The 25102-nt window shown below is 38.2% G+C and overlaps 1 protein-coding gene across 4 annotated transcripts in view; it reads right to left on the bottom strand.

Annotated features, from left to right (window-relative positions):
* Positions 1–20279, bottom strand: part of Btbd10 (BTB domain containing 10) — a 53686-nt gene extending 33407 nt beyond the window's left edge. For 2 of the 4 annotated variants that reach the window (XM_055627637.1, XM_055627639.1), the window contains exons 1-3: positions 20125–20279; positions 19784–19870; positions 15258–15322 (exon numbers count right to left, since the gene is read on the bottom strand). The gene's annotated coding sequence lies outside the window, so the exon portion shown is untranslated. The remainder of the gene's footprint in view (positions 1–15257; positions 15323–19783; positions 19871–20124) is intronic. The other 2 variants (XM_055627638.1, XM_055627640.1) reach the window with 1 other exon arrangement.
* Between the last annotated feature and the right edge of the window lie 4823 nt (positions 20280–25102).

The raw sequence follows: 25102 nt of genomic DNA, 5'->3' as shown, positions 1-25102 counted from the left end.
ATCCATCAATATTTTTTCATAAATTCAAAACTGATAACTACTAAATCTGCCAAAATTATAAAGAAACTCAATAGCTTTTACACAATAGCTAAGCATTTTAAAAGTATATCTCCTGGGTGGTGGTGGCACATGTCTGCAACCCCAACCCTTGGGAGGCAGGAGCAGGCGGATCTCTGCGTGTTTGAGGCCAGCTAGTCTACAGAATCAGCTCCAGGACAGGTGAGGCCACACAAAGAAACTATATCAAAAAACCAAAAGAAGTATATTCGGTGGCCTTATAATGTCATATGTAGAACAGAAAATAACCTCAAAAATTTGGTAATTTTGCTGAAGTTCCCAAATGTTGATCAGTGGTAGGATTACGAAAACAATGAGAATTTGGTATGTGAAATAATCCTGCTCATGAAAACAGATCAGATTTTACTTACACTGTGACCCCACATATGAACATCCACATGTCATCACCACCAGCAAACCAAATGATAAACAAACGTAAATAACTTTGTTCAAATTGTTTAGCAAAATTATTTAAATCTAACACTGGCTCCAGTATTCTCTCCCTACACTCATTTCTGAACCGGATTTGATAGAGTGAATTAAGGAGAAGTTGTTCACAAAAGTCAAACACAGGGCAAGTAAGATGGCTCCTTGGGTAAAAGCTCTCCTGCAAGCCTTACAGCCTGAGTGGGAGAACTGACTCCTAAAGACTGTGCTCTGACCTTCACATTCATGAAGTGGCATATGTGTGACTCACACACACACATCACTACTACCAATAATAATGATAATTTTTTAAGTTAACGACAAATATCAACACTGGGAAAACACCTTCCTGGGTTTTATTTATATGGCCTCATCATCTTGGTGTCTCATATCAGGTGGGCCATCTTTATTCACCAAGTTAAAATGTCTGAAGTCATCCCTGACTTCTAACTTTCCCCTATCAAATCTACACCCAAACTTTCTTAGTTCCTTCTTTCCCTCTTCATCCATAAAACTGCTGCCTTCTATTAAAAAAAAAAAAAAGGCTAGTCTCCTCACCACCATTTAATGGCACATTTGTTTCAATGAAATTTAAAAGAAAATAGAAATAAAAGAAAAAGAAAAAAAATCAACTTTCTAAAAACTTTTAATTGCTCTCCATTTCTTATACCTAAACTGCTTACCTTAAAAAGTTCCTTCAAAAACTGGCAATTGAATCCCAAATATTCACATCATAGTAGAAAATTACAATGTACTTTGTTGGATTTTCAAAAGCAGTTACTGAAGTACTAAAAAGTTTCCAAAAAAAAAAAAAAAAATACAACCCTGTTCATATTTAAAGGCAACAGAATAGTCTATGTTCCAATAATTTAGAAATACTCTACTGTAGAGGTTAGGCCTGTTGGTTAGGTCTGTACACTTTTGTAGGAGAGGACCAAAAGTCAATTGAGAGAAAGATGACTCAATTACTTCCACTTTCCTTTCTCTTGGATATTGTTATATAGAGAGGAGGAAAGAGAATGACAGAAATCCCCTTACACACACTATGGCAAACACATACTCTCCCCACTTTTGCCCACATACATACAATCTATTTTTTAAGGGAGAACAATGATAGAAGGCTTGGAACCTTCGCTTAAATACAAAGACAAATAATCAGAGCTGAAGGTGATTACAACTGGTAAGAAATAATAGTAACCTCTACATAAAAATAAGCAACAGAGCTGCACTCAGGGAGGCAGAGGCAGGTGGACTGCTCTGAGTTCAAGGTTAGCCTGTACACTGGAGTCCAAGACAGCCAAGGCTACACAGAGAAACCCTGTCTTGAAAAACAAACAAAAAATAAAAACAACAACAACAAATAAGACCAATAGGAGCAAAGATTATCCCAATGAGCAAATGGATCACTTGTGAACACAGCAGTCAAAGACACCTAAGTTCTCAGTTAATTCTTTAACTAACTAAACATTAAACATTACTGGAGCCTAGAATAATTATTCTGAAAAACCAGAAACTTTAAAATCATTTGGCAAACTTCCAACTTAGGAATAAAAGAGACTATAGCACCCAGAAAAGCAGAAAATACATAACATGTGTGTGGTAGATCAATTCGTATATTTGAATACTTGTCTCCAATCAATGGAACTATTTGGAAGGTTTGGATGGTATGGCCTGTGGGGGAGGTGTGTCACTGAGGGCAGGCTTCCAAGAAAAGACTTGTCATTTCTAAAAAGACAGCTCTTGTCTCTTCAGATTTCCTGCCATCATGCCTTTGCTTCACATCATGGACTCCAACCCTCTGAAACTGTAAACCCAATTAAATGCTTTCTTTTATAAGTTACCTTGGTCTTTATACTTTGTCACAACAATAGAAAATAACTAAGACAATGTAAAAATAACAAAAAATTGGAAATGTTCTAGAAAACATTTATAATTTCCTTTTTATTAGCCCACTTTAAATATTCCCATGGAATGTAACATAAATCCATAAATTAATTGACAAGAAATGAAAGAGTCACTTTTAGGAACACCAAGAACTGTAGGGTTTGTTTGTTTGCTTATTTATTTATTTATTTATTTTCCAGAGATTGATTATGTATACAGTGTTCTGCCTGCACATGTGCCTGTGCACCAAAAGAGGGCACCAGATCTCATTATAGATGGTTGTGAACCACCATGTTTGCTGTAAATTGAACTAAGAATCTCTGGAAAAGCAGCCAGTGGCTTTTAACCACTGAGCCATCACTCCAGCACCAGAACTGTGGGACTTTTGAGGGACATGAACACTGCACATATTGTCATGGCACACAAAATTTTTTTTAAAACAAATGGAAATCCAAGAAACAAGAATTCTGTCTACATGTAGCCAGGTAAGCTTCTCTACAGAAAACAATTTAACCTGAACAGGCTATTTTTAAAAGTCTGTTTAAAACAGGAGCTGAAGAAATGGTTCAGTGGTTAACAGTACTGGCTAGATTCCTAGCACCAACATGTCACCATCAAATCATAAAATCAATAACTTCAGTTCCAGAGGATCAATGTTCTTTTCTGGCCTCCATGATACCAGGCACCCAAGTTTTTACATAGACATTCATGCAGGCAAAACATCCATATACATAAAACTTTAAAAAAAATTAAAGCCTATTTAAAACACTTAAAAAAAAAAACCTCAAAAGCAAATCATAGTGAAAGAAAAGGAATAAAGCCTAAGTTCAGTTACAAAAACTTTTTGCTCAAGAGTCTTCTGTCTATATAGCTCACAAATAGGGTGAAAAAACCAGAAAGCCATGCAGCTCAACATGGATGAGAAAACCTCAAAACTGCAAGTACAAATAGGAATTTAAAGCAGATACACTGAAAGTAGGGGGGAAAAAAAACAGAAAGAGGTAGTAAAGACCCAAAATCTGAGCATTAACTTTGCTCAAATCCTTGGCTGATTGCCAAGCTCTACGTACAGAGGAGATAGATAACTCCCGAGAACCTGACAGAAAACAAAACAAAACAAAACAAAACAAAAAAAAAAAAAAAAAAAAAAGAAAGAAAACCATAGACTACAGAAGAATCTTCCCTAGGAGACTCTACCATCAAAAGTTGTATGATACAAGATCTATGATTTGACATTTCTTAACTCAGTGTACTCCCTAATCATATATAACACAAGCAGCAGAAAACTGAAACCTTTATGGTAAGTCAAAGAACAGAGACCACTAGCAAATAGGCTGGAAGTAAAAAGAGTATATATCCCCCACAAAAAAAAAAAAAAAAAAAGTGAATTCAAAAATCTGACTACAATCTTAGCCCAAGTTTTGGCTAACATCAAATAACATCAGGTGCAAGAAAGAATTCCTTCTGCGGACTTGCTCCCACCCCTAACCCCCATATATGAAGCCAATGAGTAAGAAGGTTGAAGAGGGAGGAACTAGACTGACAGAGGTGCTCTACAGTGTAGAGAGATAAGTATGCCTGAGTTCTGGCATAACAGTAGCCATTAGAACAACCCTCACAGGAACACTGTAACAGCCAGGTTTAAACTAAAAATTGTGGCATGCCAAGAAACAAGACAGTAAAGGGATCTGATAAAAACTGACTATGTGGACCCAGATGTTGGGTTACCAAATTTCAAAGTGCTCTTTACATTCAAACAAAGGCCCATAGACCCAAAGATCTAAAAGAAAAGTCTTGATGAGTAACATAAAGGAATCTAAAAAGCGAAATGATAAGTATCAAAAAGTAAAATGGAAATTCAGCCTGAGCTGTAAGGAGCACTAAAATGAGTAAGGAGACAGTATAAGAGCAGAAAAAAAAAAAAAAAAAAAAAAAGAGTAGAGCTGCAAAGAGCTAGGGTACATCTAATAACACACAACACATTATTTGGAGCCGCTATGACAAACAACACAAAGTGAATTAATATTAAAAGCTTTACAGAAACAGATAAGCCAGATTTAATACAATGTCTGGAATTAGCAGGTAGAAATAAAGGGGAAATTTATTTTCCATGGTCTCCCTTCTTACACTAGTTAAATTTTCTAAATATGGTTTGTATGATAAATTTTAAAAATACTGTTAAACAAAGTATTTGAAAGTGGCTTTGTCATAGAAATTTTCTTTAATAGTATTTTTATTCTTTAATAACTGCTTAAGTATAGTTCTGTTTTGACTGTGTACATAAGATCAACACATATAGACTAGCAAAATGTTTCTTCCATGTGTCCCTCATTATAGTTGATTCTTGAGGTCAAAAACAAAGCACGATTCACGTTTATGTGCCCACAGCTTAGTATAGCTTACTGTAACCTGAATATAAGCACTTATAAAATATTCTAATTAACTAAGATGAAAGATCTGAAGGGCATGTAATATGATCCACTAATGCAGAGAAAAGTATAAGTGAAAAATATAAATATTTATAAGAAGCCTTTATAGTGGTTTGTCTTAACAGAGAATTATCATTCAACTGTACCTACAATTAAGTCATGGCAAATAGCACTAATGGAAAAATTATAATTCAATTTCTAACAATACCTGCTCTTAAGCAACACAGATCAAGAAAGGAGAAATACAGCTTTGGGAATAGCTCATACTTGTCTGGGTTCTATCTTCAACACATACGGACAGGGAAGGATGGAAGGAAACAGATGTAGTGAGGAAATTAAGTATAAATCCAATGAAAATATTTTTAAAGATATCAAATGAGTCCTAGGTCTCTCCCAATAGTCCTCAAAGATGATTGTTTACTTCACATAGAAGCCCCTTCCACTGTCAAAGCGTAGTCTTTTCTGATTTGTTGCAATCAAAGTAAGAGTTAATTTTTATAGTACTATGGATCAAAGCTAGGGTTTTACGCATGACGGCAAGTATTCTACCAAAGAGGTACACCCTCAGGCCCCATGCTACAATTTTTGTGTGTTCATGAACTACATACATGGAAGATAGAGTTCAAAGTTGGGTATGGCTCTGCAGGACACAGTTCCATCTTCTCTGAAGACACACTCTCTCAGTTAAGCCTGGAACAGCATCAGGTTACATTGGCAGGCCAGCAAGCCACAGATATCTCCAAGTCTTCACCTTCCTTGCACTGAGACTACAAACAGGTAGTGTTTTTGTTCACTGATCTCTCACCTCATCTCTGCCTTTTTTCCTTCCTGTGTCTCCTCTCCTTTCCTTTCTCCCTCCCTCTCCCTTTATTTTGCTTTTTTCTTGACAGGGTTTTGCTATGAATCCTAGGCAAGCCTGGTACTTGAAATCATGCTTCAATCTTTAAACTGCTGAGGCTGTTTAAATTCTACATTGCCCAGCTGGTGTTCCTTTCTTTCCCTCTCTCTGTGTACCAGAGTATGTACTTCTTAATCAAACTATTAATAGTTTTTTTTTAATTGTTCCTTTCTTGTTTTAAAGGCACAATAAATGTTTAAAGATCTTTCTGAATTCCAGGTTATTTCCAAACATCTGCTTAACATGGTTAGCTTAAAACCACTAAATACAATTTTAAGTTAAAATATCACTTTGTTTTCTGTTTATGATTCTATTCTCTTTTTATTATGTTCAAATAGTTTTACCTTCAAAATCAGAAATATCTTAAAATCAAAGCAAATCACCTTGACTGGTGAACAGACAAAATTCCTATAAGCTACTAAAATGCCTAAATCGAAGATCACATTCAGCTCTAAGAAGCGGCAGCCTCTAAATAGCTTACACATTATCTTTTCTTTCATGATGGTTTTCCAATGCTATGCATTCTTCGGTGTTTACTAATGCAGCTTCACTTTGACCTATTTATTATTTCCTTCAAAACTTTCATTCCTTTGTATTTTTTGCTTGTCTAGAAAGTACCCCATAGCAAATTCTAGATTATAGTATTTCCCAACAGAAAGAACTGTATGAAAACAAAAATGTTTTTATCTGTGATATCCAAACAGTGGCTGTGGCATTATTAAGCACCTGAAATGTGGCTACTAGAACTACTAATAACAAACTGGGATTGAAGTCAGGGAACCTCATTCACAACTACAAAAAAACATGCATAAAAACCTTGGAATAAAACTAATCAAGGAAATCAAAGATGTTCTTACAATAAAAACTGAAGAAATTGAAGAGCACACTACATAGAGGTTTGAATGAGATGTCTCCCATAGGTTCAGATGTTTGCATAGTTGGTCCCAGCTGGTAGCACTGTTTGGGGAGGTGTAGGAGTGTGGACTTACTGGAGGAAGCATATACCACTGGGAGTTGGACACATGGGGGAAAAAAACTCTTTTGTCATTTCTATTTGCTCTGTTTGTGGTTAAGATGTGAACTATCAGCTTGCTGCTTTAGGCACGCTACGTACCTGCAGCCAGACTTCCCTGTCCTGCTACTGAGGGACTCTTATCCCTCTGGAACCATAAACGCAAGTAAACCCTTCCTTCTGTAAGTTGCCTTGACCATGGTGTTTTGTCATTGCAACAAAAAACTAATGCACACTGGAAGATAGATCTCCCACAGTCGTGTTTTGGAAGAAGATTACAAAAGCAATCTATATATTCAATGTAATCCCCATAAAACTCCAATGTTATATACAGAAATAGAAAAGGCAACATCAACAAATCCTTAAAAACCATATGGAAGCACAAAAGATTCCAGACAGCCAAGCTAATCCTGAGCAAAAATAATGCTAGAAGCATCACTATACCTGATCTCAAGTGATACTACAGAGCCACTGTAACAAAACAAACCAGTACTGACATCAAACTATACATGCAGATCAGTGAAACAGAGAAGGAAGACAAGATAAAACCTACAGCTACAGCCACCTCATTTTTGACAAAAATGCTAAAAACATACACTGGAAAAAAAAAAAAAAAGTCTCTTCAACAACTGATGCCGGGGAAACTGTATCCATATGTAGAAGGAAAATAGACCTCTATCTTTCATGAAACTATTAGACAGAAATGTAGGGAGAAATGCTTCAAGAAAAAAGTATAGGCAAGTACTTAGTTTCTAACTACAACTCCAGTCACTTAAGAAATAATGTCATTGACAAATGAGACCTCAAAAGACTAAAAAGCTTCTGAAAAGAAAGGAAGCAATCAACCCAGTAGATAAGCCTACAGAATGAAGATAATCTTAGCTACCTATATATCTGACAAAAGGTTAGTATCTAGAATATACAATGGACAAAAGTCTAAACAAGAAATACAACCTGGCTAATGAAATGTATAAACAGTTCTCAAAAGATTAAATACAAATGGCCAATAAACATTCAATTCCACTAGCTATCACAGAAATACACACTGAGGTTTTGTCTACCCTCACCAGAATGAGAGTCATGAAGAAAACAAAGAACAAATGATTTGACAAATGGGAATTCTTTCTGCTAATGGAATTGTAAACTAGGACCATGGAAGGCATAATGAATGTTCCTCAAAAAAACTAAAAATAGACCTACCAAGTGACCCAACTAGAGCATTCCTGGGTATTTACTCAAAGGATAAATATTGCAATAGTTACATATCAATGTGTGCCTAATAGTGAAGTTATTGACTCAACCCAGTGTCCAACAACAGAAAAAAAGGCTAAGAAAATATAGTCTACTTATACTCGATGGATATATTTTTAGTCATAAAGAGAATATGTGGTTTGCAGAAAAATGGATGCAACTGGAGGATAAATGAATGCTTTCTCTCATTTGTGGTTCCTAGATTTTATAGTGATAAGTATAAAATTATGCATAGATATTTGACATTAGTGAAACTAAGGGAACAAAAGGGACAGGAGGGAGGAAAGCCATGAGGGCGGGGGAGGTATGGAGAACATCCGCTCAATGCACAATTTGTGCTTTTATAACTTTTAAAAACTAAGTTCTGAAGAAGTGGTTTAGTAGGGAAGAGCACTTCCTGCTCTTTCAGAGAACCTAGTTTCCATTCCCAACACTTATACAGCAGCTCACAGCCATCTGTAACTTCAGTTCCAGGGGACCCAGCACCTTCTTCTGGCCTTCACCAATACTAGGCACACATAGTGTGCACTTGCGTACATGCAGGCAAAACACTCATGAATAAAATAAATATTTTTTTAAAACTTTAAAAAGGGTGAAAAGATAGCAACTGCTTCTTTTCTTTTCTTGGTTTAGAGACAGCCCTGGCTGTCCTGGAACTCATCAGGCTGGCCCTGAACTCAGAGATCTACCTGTCTCTGTTTCCCCAGCGCTGGATCTCTGAATTTAAGCCAGCCTGGTCAACATAGCAAGTTCCACGAAAGCCAGGGCTACACAGAGAAACCATGTCTCAAAAAAAAAAAAAAAAAAAAAAAAAGCAAACAACAAAATCAAAACAAAGGTTTACACCACCACTGCCCAGCATGTTTGCTTACTTTCTTTTCTTTTTGATTTGGTTTGGTTTTTGAGACAGGGTCTCTATATGTAGTTCTAGCTAGCACTGCTATTAAGCTGGTCTTGAACTCAGAAAGATCCTCTTGCCTCTGCCTCCTGAGTGATAAGATTAAAAGCGTATTACACCACACCTAGCTCAAAAAAGATAGTTTTATTTCAACTAAAGAATTTTGTTTGGTTTCTCTAGAAAAAGTATCACCAGTATCTAGGCTAGCTTTAAACTCACTATGTAGGGCTGGAGAGATGGCTCAGAGGTTAAGAGCTGACTGCTCTTCCAGAGGCCCTGAGTTCAATTCTCAACAAGCACATGGTGGCTCATAACCATCTATAATGAGATCAAGTGCCTTCTTCTGGTGTGTAGGCATACATGCAGGCAGAACACTGTATACATAATAAACAAATAAATAAATCTTTAAAAAATATATATACTCACAATGTCAGCTAGCCTCGATCTAACTGCTTCAGTCTCTTGGGTACTCAGATTTCAGAACTATTGCACCATACCTAAATTAAAATTAATTCAATTTGAATAGCCACATGTGCCTGTATTATATAGCTATTTCTTTGGGGTTTGACATGACCATCACGTTCTTGAAGCTAAGCGGCTGTAATGTCCATGAAGGCTGGTAGCTACTGTTTTTTTGTCAGCACAGAAGAAAATATTACAACCTTTTCCATAAAGGAAGTTACTTTTCCTTTTTATTTTTCTTTTATTTTCTTCTTCATCGCCCTGGAACAAACCACTTGATAACAGAAAAACACTCCCTAGATATCTTTATAACTTAGAGATCCGAGTAGTGTCTCATTGAGAAAAAAATCATATTTAAATACCTTTAAATTAAGACTGATCTCAGTAACTTGCTTTAGCATCTATAATATAGCAAATTAAAGCTGGGATGCATATCTCTACAGTCAAATCTGGTGATATTTCCCACTACATTATAACATCTCTCAGATTTAATACACAACTCATCAAAATGCCAATAATAAAATAAAAAGTGATGGCATTTCAAAACAGTAAGCACTAAAAAGATGGTATATAAGATTCTGAAACAGAAGACTTTCTTTCCTGATATTATTTTATTTTATTTTCCCCAAATAGAACATAAAAACAAAGTCAAGGGGAAAACACAATAGGTGAATATTGATTTTTCAAAGTAAAAAAAACTAAGTTTCACATTTAAATTAAAAGAAGAAGAAGAAGAAGAAGAAGAAGAAGAAGAAGAAGAAGAAGAAGAAGAAGAAGAAGAAGAAAAAAAAAAAAAAAAAACAAAGAAAAATTCCCTTGGGAGCTAGAAATATGGCTCCATGGTTAAAACAACTTACTACACTGGGTTCCCTAGCAAGAGGGGTGAAGGGTGGGGGATATGAAGATATGTTTGTGACATGGACTGTTGCCTGCTTTTGGATCACTTCCTCCTAGTGGGGCTGCCCTGCTGGCTTCAGTGGAAGAGAATGATTCAGTCCTGATTCAACTTGATGTGCTGGGGTGAGTTAACGGCGGGGGAGGGCTCCCTTTTCTAAGAATGGGGGGGAGGAAGTGAGAAGGAGGGTGGGACCAGGAGAAGAGGAGGGAAAAAGAGGAAGGGGGCTTTGTTCTAGGATGTAAAGTGGAAAAAATAAACTTAATAATAATAGAGCACTTACTACACAATTGTGAGGACCAGACCTCGGATCCCAGCACCCACATAAGCCAGGCATCCAACAAACACCTTTAAGTCCAGCTCAGAAGAATGTGGTGCCCTCTACTGGCCTCCATATGCTCACAGGTGTGCATACCTGAGCACAGATGTATACATACACTCAGAGGCACAGAAATATGCAGATGCATATACTTAAATCTTTTTTAAAAGCCAGTAGCAATTTTTTAAGGCAAAAAATTCTCATGTACCAGCAATTCTAGTATAATCAGCTGCCATATGCTGCAGTTTTAGCAAAGGCCCACTGAAGACATCAGGAACTGGAGCTGAGACTGTAAGACTTCCAGAGGCATCAGACGACATAAAGCATTAAACTAAGAAAGATAAGTGGCAAATATAAATTTTATAACATAACATAAAGGATTACTCTTACACACACACACACACATACACACACATACATACATACATACATACACACACCCCAAAATGGTCTAAAAAGGAAAGAGACAAATTTTAAATCAGCTGTTTAACCGATCAAAGATGTATCTGAATGATAACCAATAGTGGCAAGGGTAATTAAAGTATTGGAAAAACAGATACTCAAGTTTAAGAGATAAACTTTTAAAGTAATTATATATTCTAACACAATAATTTAAATAAACTTTATAAAATAAGTTTTTCATCAAAGCATTTATGGCAGAAGGTGTGGGGGGAAACAAACTTTCAAAAATAAGGAACTGATTAATGTTATCTGAATTTCCTTTTAACTTCTCAAACAAAAATTTTAAATTATCCCATATAGAATGATTCCAATTTTGAGTGTGTTTAGAGTTCGTATGTTTGAACATGTCTGTGGATAGTAACAAGTACCACTGTGTCACAGAATTGTGGTACCACTTTCTTCTTCCACCTTTACTAAGTAAATGTCTCAAACTACATGCTATATACATTACTTTTAAAATCAGAAAGAAAAAAAAATCTCCAAAGAAATCTAAGTTTACAAGAAGTGTTTCAAAGTTCTCATCATAAAACAATTTCAAAATTAATAGCTATTTAAGGCTACTGTTAAATAATTATTATTTACTAGGCATGCATAGGTAACTAAAGTATAGCAGCATTTACCCTTTCTTAATACAGTCTGAGCTCAACTAACATTAAGCATATGTATAATTCACATATCCTGTTATAGCAGTATTACATATGTAGTAAGAATGAATATATAAAAAAGAAAATGAAAAAAAAACATGCAGTAAAAACCCAATATAAATAGAAGTTCTAATGTCTCCTTCTACTACATAATAAGCATTTTTCACACTCCTCATAATATAGTACAAGTAACCTAGCAGAGGGGCACTGGGACAAAACATTCAGCAAACTGGCCATCTGCATTACTGGCTCAGCCTTCCTATTACTAGGAATAACTTACTATCTTAATCAACTAAGAAGTCCTGATCCATGTGTGCTTCAGTTTTCTCTTCCAAACTTTTTAGAAAATTAATTATTTTAAAGTCCTTTTGTATATTATCGTTTAATAGTCCCACTAGTCTCTAATAACTAAATATTCTCTTTTAAAAGAGAAACGAGCAATCTGGGAGAATTTAATAAAAAGAAATGAAGAGTGTCCTACAGTTAACTATCAAATGTGAAGTTACAGGTTTCTATAAACAGCTGTACATGGCTAAGGGATGCAGCTTAGCAACAGCACCTGTTAGCATGCCAAAGCACAAGGCCCTGGGTTTGATTCTTGGCACTGAAAAAGCACACATACACAAACATACACACAGCCTCTAAATGAACAAATGAGGAGTTTAAAGGAGCAGACCACCATTTGCTTTCTAGACATTAGAAAACTAAATTCAAGACCATACTCTGTAAAACAAACTGCCCTAAATGCCTATCCAAAAATGAGAAAACCATAATATTATTTATTGCAAAAACTTTTACCTGCAATTCTTTCTTAGGTAACTGAGCTGTAAAATGTATTTTTATGGAGGGAGGGGGGCAAACAAAAAGTACTTGGTGGACAAAGGTACTACAACCTTGTGACCTGGGTTCAATCCCTAGAGCCCCTATGAAGGTGGAAGGTTACTGATTTCATAAAGCTGTTCTCTGGTCTTCAGATATACTCTGTAGTATGTCCATCCTCTACAACTCTTTACCACTCATCCACCCACATAATAATAAATTACTCTTAACTTGGCCTTTAATATATCTCCAAACAAAAAAATCCAGAATGTCCTACTTGTCACAGGTAATAAGAGTCAAAGATCTTAAAGTGGGAAGTAAAATAGTTAAATTAAGAAATATTTTGGTTTTTAAAATACATTCCAAGAGAATTTTCAAATACCAACCCCTCTTTTTTTTTTAAGATATATTTATTATTTATACAGTATTCTGCCTGCATATATGCCTGCACGCCAGAAGAGGGCACCAAATCTCATTATAGATAGTTACAAGCCACCATGTGGTTGCTGGGAATTGAACTCAGAACCTTTGGAAGAACAGTCAATACTCTTAACCTCTAAGCCATCTCTCCAGTCCCCTAGACCTCTTTTTTTCTACCTGTCATTCAAATTACATAGACTACCAAATAACAGAGAACAGATACCAACACTGAAACAAGTAGAGCTTCCTACTGTTTAATGTTTATCAGAATAAAGGAAAAGAAAATTTCTGTAATTACAGATTTGTAATGTCAAAGGCTGTAAACAAAAACCTGAACTTGTCCTCTCTGAATGAGACTGACAAATATGTATGTAAATTAACTGTGCTAATTTAAGTGTGTTTCAAGAACACAAGCAGGGCAGGTAGGCAGGGGAGCTGGAGCAACAATGCCAATATGCTATCTTCTAGGCAAACAAACCAAAAAACCAAAGTGTTAAATATTTATATTGATATACTGTTCTACTATTTATACAACATTTTAAAATATTCTTCCTTTCATCTTTAAATCCCTAACTATTAAGTTCTATATACATTTTCATGTTAGGAAACATTATTAAAGAGATTAAGTAACTTTAATGTCAAAGAACTAACAGTGAACTTTAAACTTAAACCTAAATGATTCCAAATAACTCAAGAATAAAGTATGACTAAAATTTTAAATGATCTTAGAAAATTATTTATTCATAGTTTCTAATCAAGTAGCAGTTTACTCAGTGATTCACTATGACAGACTCTCATCCCAAACCCAGCCAAATATTAAATGCTAACTTTTTATGTCCCCTAATACTATCATTTCTTTTCTCTACAACGATAAAATGAGTAATCAACCTTCTGTATTCTCATATTCAACACCCACAGATTTAACTACCTTACGAATGTATAGTTTTGTCACTATTCTCTAAATACAGTAGAACAACTATTTGCATAGAATTTTTTAGGATTGATTGATTGATTATGTATACAATATTCTGTCCGCATGTACTCCTGCACACCAGAAGAGGGCACCAGATCTCATTATAGACGGTTAATAAGCCACCATGTGGTTGCTGGAAATTGAACTCAGGACCTGTGGAAGAACAGCCAATGCTCTTCAATTAACCTCTGAGCCATCTCACCAGCCCCCTATTTGCATAGAATTTACAATGAATTAAGCATTAAATAATTTCAAAATGACAACATATAGAGAATTTATTGTATGTAGGTTATACATAAATATTACTCCACTTTAAACATTTTCGTATTCATATGGTGGTTAACACTAATCCTCCTTGGATAGCAAGGGTTAGTGCTATCATATAATCAGTACATTACATTTTTAAACAGAAGAAAATTAAATTACTAACAAAGTATCTTTGCTTTTATTGGCAAAGATAAAGCAATGATACCATACAATCTCCAGAAATCTGTGACATAGGTTGTATATTTAACACACTCTTTCCTCTTCATGTTTTACTGCTTGAAAATAGGCAAAGTATACACTAATCAAAATGCTTGGAATGACAAAAGTTCCAGATTCTGGAATTATTCAGATTTCAGACTGGTGCTCACAGTGTCTACCTGTTCTAATAAAAAAATCTGACATCCAAATACTCTAGAGTTGTACCTGACTCACTGTATCCCCACTGCCTTTACACACACTCAGCACCCGTTTTCATCTTTCTCTAGAGAGCATCTCTGAATTTTTATTGCTCACCTTCTACTTTGGAGTTATAGTTTGCTACCTTCTTAGCAAGGAGGTATCAGTTTCAAGGACCACAAAGAAATCCAGCTAGCCATATTAAGGAAACTGCAACTTTTAGCCTGACCCCTATATAACATTCTATTAAAGAAAGAAAACCAAAATTCCACAACAGATTGAGTATCCCTTATTTGAAATGCCTTGGGCCAAAAGCATTTCAGATTCCAAATTATTTGAGGATTATTTTTTTTTTCTCTAAAATTCTGGAATGTTTGCATTTAGGTTCTCTTGGAAATGGGACCCAAGACTAAACACAAAGTTCATTTACATTTTATAAATATCCTACACACATACTCTAAAGGTAATTTTACACATGAAATGATCCTTTAGATTGATGAACAAGTGGATGCTCAGACTCAGATTTTAGAGCATTTTAGAGTTCAGATTTTGGGATTAGGGATGCCCAACTTGTAACTCTTCCCCTATTAAAAACATCTGTAACTATTTCTTCCCCACAGCCTACCTCAGCCATAATTTTAACTTCAAACCAACGCAGAAACAAAATGAAGAAGTTATATAGGTGAGGATTAAAAATATAACCAAAACCATTGTCCAAATCACTTCAGCTGTAAATTACACTTACCCAGTTAGAAATGTAGGTGTTCCATTTCCTTCTCCCTCACAGAGGTCCAGCCTGCCCAGATAAACCTACCATACAGATGAATATATTGAAAATGTATGTCCTAAGAATCAGGAGACCCCAAAACAACCAAAGGCACTGACCAAAGTACATTCGGTCCCTTCTACTCTTCATTTGAAAAATAATTTCAGAGGGTGGAGGAGGGGGCAGGGGAAGCTAATTGCAAGAGCATTTGCTACTTTATAAGTCACCATAGAAACATGAGGGGAAATGATGTTCCATACCACCCCCCTCCACCGTAACAAGTTTAATCTGCACAAATATGAAACAAATTCCTAAAAACAAACAAACAAACAAGTTACTAACCTGGGGTTCTTAGGGACTTACAAAGACTGAACCAGCAATCAGGGAACCTATAAGAGTTTGACCTAGGTTCTCTGTGTATCTGTTATGGTTGTGTAGCTTCGCCTTCTTGTGGAACTTTCTAACAGTGGGAGAGGGAGCTGTCTCTGACTCTTCTGCCTGCTTTTGGGACCCTTTTCCTCCTACTGGGTTGTTTTGTTAAGCCTTAATAGGAAGTTATGTGCTTAGCTTTATTGCAACTTGATATGTCATGTTTGTTTGATAGGTTGGAAAGCCTGCCCTTTTCTGAAGGGAAACAAGGAGGAGGCATCTGGGGAAGAGAGGAGGAGCTGGGAGAAGAGTAGGGAGGGGAAACTGTGGTCAGGATGCAATATATGAGAAGAAGAATAAATAAAAAATGTTTTTAATACTCTCAAATAGGGACATCTTAACCACAGAAACCATTCAGGGAGGCAGAGGCAGGTGGATCTCTGTGAGTTTGAGGCCAGCCTGGTCTACAAAGCAAGTCCAGGATAGCCAAGGCTACAAGGGGAAATCTTCTCAAAAAAAAAAAAAAAAAACAAACAAACAAACAAAAAAAACATAACCATGTCTCCTCTTTTTACCTCTTGCTCTAGAGAGAAGCAGGAAGCTGATAAAGAGATATCAGCCTAGCTGAACTTAAAAAGACTGGGCCAAAGATAAAAAAAATCTCAAAACAATCCCCTCAAAAATCCTGACATAAAAAACAATATTCTTTGTAGTCTACATACAAGTTATAATAAACTTGGTTGTGAAAGTCAGTCATTTGTACAACTGCACAGTAACAAAGGGGCATTTGCAAGGCCTTCACTTTGCAAGATCTATCTCTTGGGACTTGAGTTTATGGAAATTCCCATTCCTCACAGCCCAACAAAGCATGAAGCAGATTATGGGATTAAAATACTTCCTAGTAATAGGTAAATGAGTTTTAATCCACAAGGTTCAATTCCACAAATGCCATTAAGTCATTCTATGTATTAGGCTCAAAGTCCAATCAAAGTACCTATTCTTTTTACTAGAAAACTTCATCTAAATCAATAGACTATATGTAAAGAGACACAAGAGTGTCTCCTTCACATCATACCTTCTTCAGCCCAATGCTGAGCTTCTTGCTTCCCCATGTGTCAGGGGATCCATATTTCCTCTGGTAAAAGCCAATGCCCAGGGACACAATGAGGTAAGGTATACAAAAACTAAGTATTCGAATCCTAAAATGGACTATAGATGGTATCTGGACTTAAATTTACATATTAGGTACAATTATAATAAAGAAGTCTAAATAAACCAATATATTCTTAAGACACTTGAGAGTATAAAACCAAGAAATTTCATCAGTTATTCTCATAGTAAAAATGTTAACACAGTCCCCTCTTAAAGTATATATTCAAGTTTGTGACTAGTAGCAAATGAATCCCAGGTGTTCTATGGTTTTCCTTACATATACATACCTATGGAAAACTTTATTGATTAGGCACAATAACAACAGTAATTAATAATAAAATAGAAAAATTGTAACAATATGCCCTGGAAAAAAGTTTGTGACTAGAGTGTTACACATCTTAGCAGCCTGGGCATGTGATCTTTTTTCTTTCCCTATGAAGTTAGGAACTTTCATTTTTCTCACATACAAGAAGCACATTATGGCTTCTTGTTAACATATATGAATTAGTAATGGCACTACTTCTATACTGTGGGCCATCATTAAATAAAATAAAGTTTCTTGAACATACTGTAAAGTCATCAGTCTGATAACCAAGTAAGTGGCAAGTGGATGGGTAGCACATTCTGGTCAGACACACTGGACAAGGGGTAATTTATGCTCTGGGCAGGTAGGGTGAAAAACACGATTTTATCATTGTACTTAGAACAGTATGCAATTTAAAACTTACGAGCTTATTTAGAATTTTTCCATTTAATAATTTCAAACCAGTAAAACTACAAAATCAAAAGTGTAGACAAGGAGACACTACTATAGAAAGTACCTGTTTAATTTGTAGCACTGTATTTAAAGGGCACTAAACCCATCTATTGGTTTTAATAAGACTTGACATTTCCCCTAATTCTTTCAAAAGTTTTTAATTCCAAATAACTGGCAGAGTTAATTTAAACCTTTGTTTCTAGTTAGAAAATTAATTCTGAGCTGTGTGTGGTGCTACACACCTTGGGTCCTAGCACTCGGAGAAGCAGAGGCAGACAGATCGCTGTGAATTTGAGGACAGCCTGGTCTACAAAATGAGTTTAAGACAGCCAAGGCTACACAGAGAGAAACCCTGTCTCCAAAAAAAAAAAAAAAAAATTAGTTAGTTAATTAATTCTAAAAACCAGGATATAAAATATAGCTCTAAAATAAGTCTCAAATGTTAAAATATAATTAGGTTTGGTGGGGCCACAAGAAGCTATTTTTGTTTTACTTGTCGGTATTTGAAAAATCAGGAAATTGCATTTAAAATTCTAGAGTTTGTATATTCTTTTAAGAAGGCTGGGAGCTGGAGAGATGGCTCAGTAGTTAGGAGCATGGTCTGTTCTTCCAGAGGTACTAGGTTCAATTCCCAGCAATCACATGGTGGCTCACAACCATCTATGCTGGGATCTCGCACCCTCTTTTGGCATGCAGGTGTACATGCAGGTAAAGCATTTATATACATTAAAAGTAAATCTTAAAAAGCTGAAGATTAATTCCACATTCATGTTCATATATACAATTAATCAGGCGAACTTAAATACTGATGCCTCTCAGACAAGAGAGAAGCTAGTACATTTGACATGCTCATTATCTGTCTAGTACCTGAAGGCATGTGAACGTTACTCATCCCTATCTCTGAGAATACACTGTATTTCCAGATCACTTGTACACTTCACTAGTATTTAAATGTGAAAGGCCACAAAGCAGACCACAGTTCTTCACTATTTCATATAATAGTAAAACAAAACAAACAAAAATTACACAAGTCTTTGAAGAACAACAACAAAAAAACATGAAATAGAACAAAATTCAGACTGGTGGGAGGATAACACAGAGTAGGTAAAAAGTCCGCCTGGAAGAGTTAGTTTGGTTTTTGGTTTTTGCCTGGAAGAGTTAGTTTGGTTTTTGGTTTTTGAGACTGGGTTTCTTCTGTTTAACAGATCCCTAGCTGTCCACTCCATTTATAGACCAGGCTGGCCTTAACTCAGAGATCCGCCTGCCTCTGCCTCCCCAGTGCTGGGAGTAGAGTGTGCACAACCACAACCGGAGTGTGAAAAAACTCAAAAGCATTGTTTGGAACTTTCACTCTGCGTCCTTAGCACACTCCGTGTTTCAGAAGCTTCCTTCTTACTTTCTCTCCACCCATAAGAATAAAAGCTAAACACTAAGCTCTATATTAGGAAAAATTATTGTTTTCTTCTCGAACTACATTAACTCATCTTTATATACCATTAAGTAATTTTTAAGAACTTTCTACTGCTTTCTGCTTAATATTCAAGCATCAGTCTTTGGTTCAATGTCCAGGGTTGAGTTCAGACAGACTCTAGAGTACAGACACGCTTTCAGCCTTTACATTCACATGCTTTACTGTATCTTTTATTCCAATTTCTACAGTCTCTTTCGTTCAAAAGTCGACTCTAAACCCCTCTTTAAAAGTTTTGACTAGTGGAGATACACAGGGAAACAGGAAAGAACAGAAAGAAACCCAACTGCCAATCAATACATTGTCTTGCTTCATACCGACTGTTAAATAAAAATGAAGACTCTTACAGATGACTATAATATCATTTCATTATACTAAGTACACAAAGTGGAAAACTGTTTTAGCATGTCACGGACTCCAGATACCACTAAGGGGCCAAGAGTCAAAATTCCAAAGAGGGAAAAAAAGAAATGGGAATCCAATAAAGGCCGAGGTTAAGCACACTGGCCCACACTAACAAACTCCTAAGCGAAACCTCAGCTCCCCTCAAGCCCATTCCCAAAAATAAGAGGTGTCAGAAGTCTTGTGTCTAGCACAGAATCAATGAGAAGCATCTCTGCGCAACTTAGGGGAAAACAAAGCTTTACCATTGTTGATACGGCTACAGGATGAAACCACGCAGCACATTACAGGTGTCTCATCCTCCACCCCAAGGGCGACTCCCCACCACCTCAGCCCCAGACTGGGAGCCTTACTCACCGCCCTATTGTGATGCGCCCTCTTAGGGTTGTCGCTGCGGTGGCCCAAAGATGACAGGAAAGGGGCGGGGCACGGGCTTACTCTGCCCTGGAAAGAAGATTGGAAAGGAGGTGTAAGAAAATCGCCTTTTTCCCCTGGGGAAAGGCCTCCGGACTCCTAACCCAAAAAAACAACATCCTTCTCCGCCTCTCCGGACCACCGGTGCCTGAGCCGGCAGCCCCGAGCGCCACCCACGCTCCAGGAGCCGCCGCCAGCCGTCCAGACCCCGGTCACAGCAGCCAGCCTCGCCCTCGGCTTCCACCGCACACCCAGCCGCTCGCACCGGCCCTACCCGCTCCTACCTGCCGGCCCCCGAGACGTCCACTGAGGAGCGAGGAGAAAAGCTACGAAAGCGACTCTCCGCTCCCTCCGCCTACTTAACCGGATCCCGCCGGTGCGAGGACTGAGGCGGCCGCTCCACCAGCTGCGCCTACCAGAGCCGCCCCGGCAGGTTGCAGGCCGGCTCCTGCGCTGCTTCTCGCGAGACTTCGCTCTAGGAAGAGGCCAGGCGAGGCGCGTTCTCGCGCGAATGACGCCGCTCCGCCCACAGTGGGCGTGGCGCCGGAGTTCGGACTCCGTGAGGGGCGGCTCTGGGTCTGTGCTGCCGGGGATGCGCACCCGGGAGGATGCCGGGCTTCCCAGAGAGCCCTCCTCGGTGCAGTCAGCGAGGACCGCTCTCAGGCCACCCCTAAACCCTTGAACACACTTTCTCCCCACGCTTCCTGTCACCATCAGGCAAAACCGGACAGCGTCTGTTTTTGTAAACGCAGCGCCTGGGAGACCTCTTCGTGGAGAGCGTTTCCGTCCGAGCTAAGGCCAGGGTCGCCTCTGCGGGGACCCGGAGCAGGTCCGGGCAGCACGAGGCGGTGGCCCTGAGGGGCTCTCTTCCCTCCCCTGCGGCCGCTATGTTTCAAACGCTCTGTTGGCGGGAACCTGTGCACCTGCTGAACCTCCCGCGGCGGCGCCACCTGGGGGACGTGAAGAATCACCTGAGTGGGATGAGTTCCTGGCTGGCAGAGCTCGCTCAAGTAGCGTTCCTGTAGCTAAGTGTCAGCGAACCTACCTAACACCTAACCCAGTGTTAGGCTCTAAAAAGAGATGAAAAAGTGAGAAAGATACCACCCTGGCACTCAAAACTCTCATCCCCGGGGATTCAGACCCACAGAGGAACGGATAATCCCGCTTTGTTAGGGAATGCGCTTCCCTTGGTGAGTAAGCTGTAGGAGCTGATCTGAGACCTGACCAATCAGCAGTCTCCTTAATAAATCCTCAGCAGGCGTGCTGGGCACACACCTGTGGCCTTAGGATTCCGGAGGGAGGACGAAGCCGGAAGGATTGAGTTCGAGGAGTTGTCTGGGCTAGAGTAAGGTCTTGTCTCAAAAAACAAGCAACTAGGGCTTGGCATTTGAGTCCAATCTTAAAGAACAGTAGAAGTTCCCCTATTTTGAGAGGAGTGGGAAGGACATAAACAAAGAGGAAGAAGAAGACATGGTTTCAGTATTTTGGTAACTAGTCACCGTAAGAATAAATTTCTTGAGTCCCATATGCAATACCAAGTGTTTTCCAAGGCAATTTTTATGCTAAGGAAATTAGCAGTTGAAGTGAAAAACTGATAGCATACTTTCCTCCTGAAAGGACTTAAATATCAGAGACCAAAGGAAAACCAAGAGGTTATTGCCATACAGCATACCAAGTTTTTATAGCCTACATTCTTAGAAAATGTCCATAATCTTCAAAACTTTCTAACAAGAGCAAGCTAATGAGGTTTGTCATACAAAGTTCAGAGAAACCACAGGGAAACCCTCAACAATAGCAAAATCCTCACCAATGTTGATATATTATCAAGTTTTCTCTAATTTATCACAAATAAAGTAACTGTAGTGTACAGGGATATTGAGATCAGCCAAACACCATTCATTACCTATGTCTAAATTGAACCTGTCATTTTTTTGTTTGTTTTGTTGTTGTTTTTTTGAGACATGGTTTACACTTTGTGTAGCCGTGGGTGTCCTGGACTCGCTTCGTAGACCAGGCTGGCCTCAAACTCACAGAGATCTGCCTGCCTCTGCCTCCCTGAGTGCTGGGATTACAGGCCAAAGACTCTTTGGCCAGGCCTTGGTGCTGGCCTTTCATCCCAGCACTCAGGGAGGCAGAGGCAGGTGGGTCTCTATGAGATCCAGGCCAGCCTGGCCTACAGAGCTAGTTCCAGAGCCGCCAGAGCTACATAAAGAGTTTATTGAGTAACAAGTTCACATGCTTATGTCAGTTTTGTCTGCTTTAAGTAGCCTGGCATTAGAAAAGGGTGGTGTATGTGCCTGTTTGTGTGATTGCAGTTGCATATGCGTGTACATGCTGTGGAGGCCAGAGGTTGATGTTGGCATCTTCCGGTCATTTCCCACTGTATTTTTTGAGACAGTGCCCCTCATTGAATCTGGAGCCCTTGAATTCTGCTAGTCTGGCTAGCCAGCAAACTCCAGCTTGTCTCTGCTTCACCAGCACTGTGCCACTATGCCCAGCCATTAACTGAGTACTAGGAAATGAACTCAGTTCTTCCTCCTTGTATGGTAAGCACTTTACCAGTTGAGCAATCTCAAAGCCCAAGCCACCTAAATTAATTGGTCCTCAATTTTTTTTTTGTTTGTTTGTTTGTTTGGTTGGTTGGTTTTGTTTTTTGAGACACTCAAATACTTCTAGCCTAGGTTATCCTAAAATGCACTGTATAGATCAGGCTAGTCTCCAATTTGAATAGTCCTGCCTCAGCCTCCTGAGTGCTGGGATTATAGGCATAAGCAACCTAAGCCTGCCCAAAACCAAGGTTCTTTGATTCCATTGCAATCTTAATTGCTAATATTAAATCTCATATCATATATGTCACACAATGAAATATGAGCTGCACAACAGAAAGGATTAAAAGTGTCCATAGAATCCTAAGGAGCCTAGCTGAAGACAACCAGGCAGAAGACTGATCCAAATGCAAAAGAGAATCATTGTAAGTACATAGATAAGATAGTGATACAAGAAACCCAGTCCCAGAGCTGTTCTGTGTTCAAGGCCTTAGAGCTGGCTTTCGGGCACAGTGGGTCCAGATGAACAAAAGTTCAAGTGGATTTAGCCCAACAGAGAGATCATACTATGCTGCAGACAGTCTGTGTTTTGTCTTTAGACACATAAACATGGAATGTCTTCATACACTTTTATACAACCCAGGTTAAGGGGGTTGCAGAATTCCTTGGTCTGGTGTGTTTGATAAGCCCAAAAACCTGGTTTCTCTGATAATGGTTTTTATAAACCTAGGTGTCTATGTGTCCCTGGTTTAATAAGTTTAATAAGTTTAATAAGTTCAAAGGTGGTATTTTTCTTTTTAAAGATTTCTTTACATGTATGATTGTTTTGCTTGAACACATATATGTGAACCATGTTCATGGCTGTTGTCCACAAAGATCAGAAGGCATCAGATTCTCTGGAACTGGAGTTATGGATGGTTGTGAGCTACCATGTGGGTGCAAGGAATTGAATTCATGTCCTTTGCAAGTGTTTTTAACCACTGAGCCATCTTTTCAGCCCCCAAACATAATTTTTATTTGCATGAATTTTATCAATGTAGTGCTAGTCTACTTGCACAAACAAGGCAAAGCCTTTCTGCCTCAGAATTGAGAAAACTACTGCTTTATAAAATGAAGGCATGTAAGTCAAGACATGGAGTAAGTGTGGGGTACACCCTGATCTCCATAGTTTCCTTTATAACATCCTGCTAAGCCAAATTTGTTTCAAAGCAGAAGATAAGGCTTCCAGTTTACTTGCCTGGTAAATTAATGATAAACCATAGACTTAGAATTTTTTTATTTTTAAGTTGGTTTTGAGACAGGGTCTTACATATTCCAGGCTGACCTTGTGCTGTGTGTGTGTCAAAGGATAACCTTGAACTTTTGATCACCCTTCCTCTATCACACTGCTATTGACAAGATTACAGGCTGTGCCAACACACTCAGATTTATTCAGTGCTGAAGATCCATCCAACCCAGGGCTTCATGCATGTCAGTCAAGTACTCTAGCAACTAAGGTACATTCTCAGCATCCTATTTAGATTTTAAAGCCTGGGATTTGGGAGGCTAGAGGTGTAGTTTAGTGACCTATGTCACTAAAAAAAAATATTTAATTATTTAAAAAATTTTTTTAAAGAAAACTAAAAGGCAGAAACTTCTTTATATTACTAAATTTGTACACTGACACCTAATGGCAGAAAAATCCAACAAACACAGAACGAATTCTAACCATATTCAGCAAACATTGTGTTTTTATTGCTCAAGCCCCTTTGTGAGAATACTGAAAGACAGACACTACTAATACACACCAATAAAAATGAAGTGCATAAACATCAAGAGATAAACAAGTTGGCTTATGTGAACAAGTAATGGCTATGGAGAGGTCAAAGATAAGAAAGATTACTTCTATTGCTGGTGATTACTTCAATGGAAGAGTGGTTATGTAGCATACACAGACTCAAAATGGTAAAGGGGGACAAGAAAAGAAGGGAAACTTATGAAGAAAATTACTTGCTCTCTCTAGCAACCATTAATTGTCAGTGATTTCTTATAGCTTGTCCACCATCTGTGATGGAATATGATAGACCAAATCATGTACAGGTAAGTTGCTGTGAGTTCAGCTCTAAAGATCTCTTTGCTGAAAGGTCATCCCCTTCTATCTCCAGCCCCAGAGGGCAGATCTTACTTGTCCCATTGAGAGGAACCTCTGTCCAGGACAGAAAGAGTGACAAGATGGGTCTGATAAAAGGATTTGTTTTCTGGGCAGAGAGAAAGAGGTTTGATGGTGAATCTTGATTATCAGCTAAAAGTCTTGCCTCTAGGCAGGTCTGTGAGGACATTTCCTGGAAAGGATTAGCTGAAGGGGGAAGACCAACAAAGTGGGCAGCACCTTCCTGCAGAAGTAAAGAGGTCTGAGGAGAGTAGTACCATGTACACCTTTGCTTCTTGTTGGTGTACCTATCCTGTATTTCTCCTGTTACTGCTGCCATCCTTACTTGACAGAGGAATTTTCTCAACCCTCTACCATGATTGAAAGGCCTGCAGCTCTCCAGGAAGCCTACACACACATCATACTGGTATTGCTGAGGCAACTAGCCTACTGCACTGAGCAGCTAACCAGTTTCTCAGTCTTCCCAGTATGCTGACAGCCATTTCTAGACTTCTTTAATGCTAAAGGTTTGTAGAACTTGCCCAAAGGCTCCTTCCAAGCATGCTTCTAAGGGCTTAGCTTTCAGAA

The sequence above is a fragment of the Psammomys obesus genome, unplaced genomic scaffold (genome assembly GCF_907164565.1).
Source record: "Psammomys obesus unplaced genomic scaffold, mPsaObe1.curated_primary_1811, whole genome shotgun sequence".
Lineage (NCBI taxonomy): Eukaryota > Metazoa > Chordata > Mammalia > Rodentia > Muridae > Psammomys > Psammomys obesus.
The sequence above is the reverse complement of the archived record's forward strand: the minus strand, read 5'-3'. Positions and strand labels throughout refer to the sequence as shown.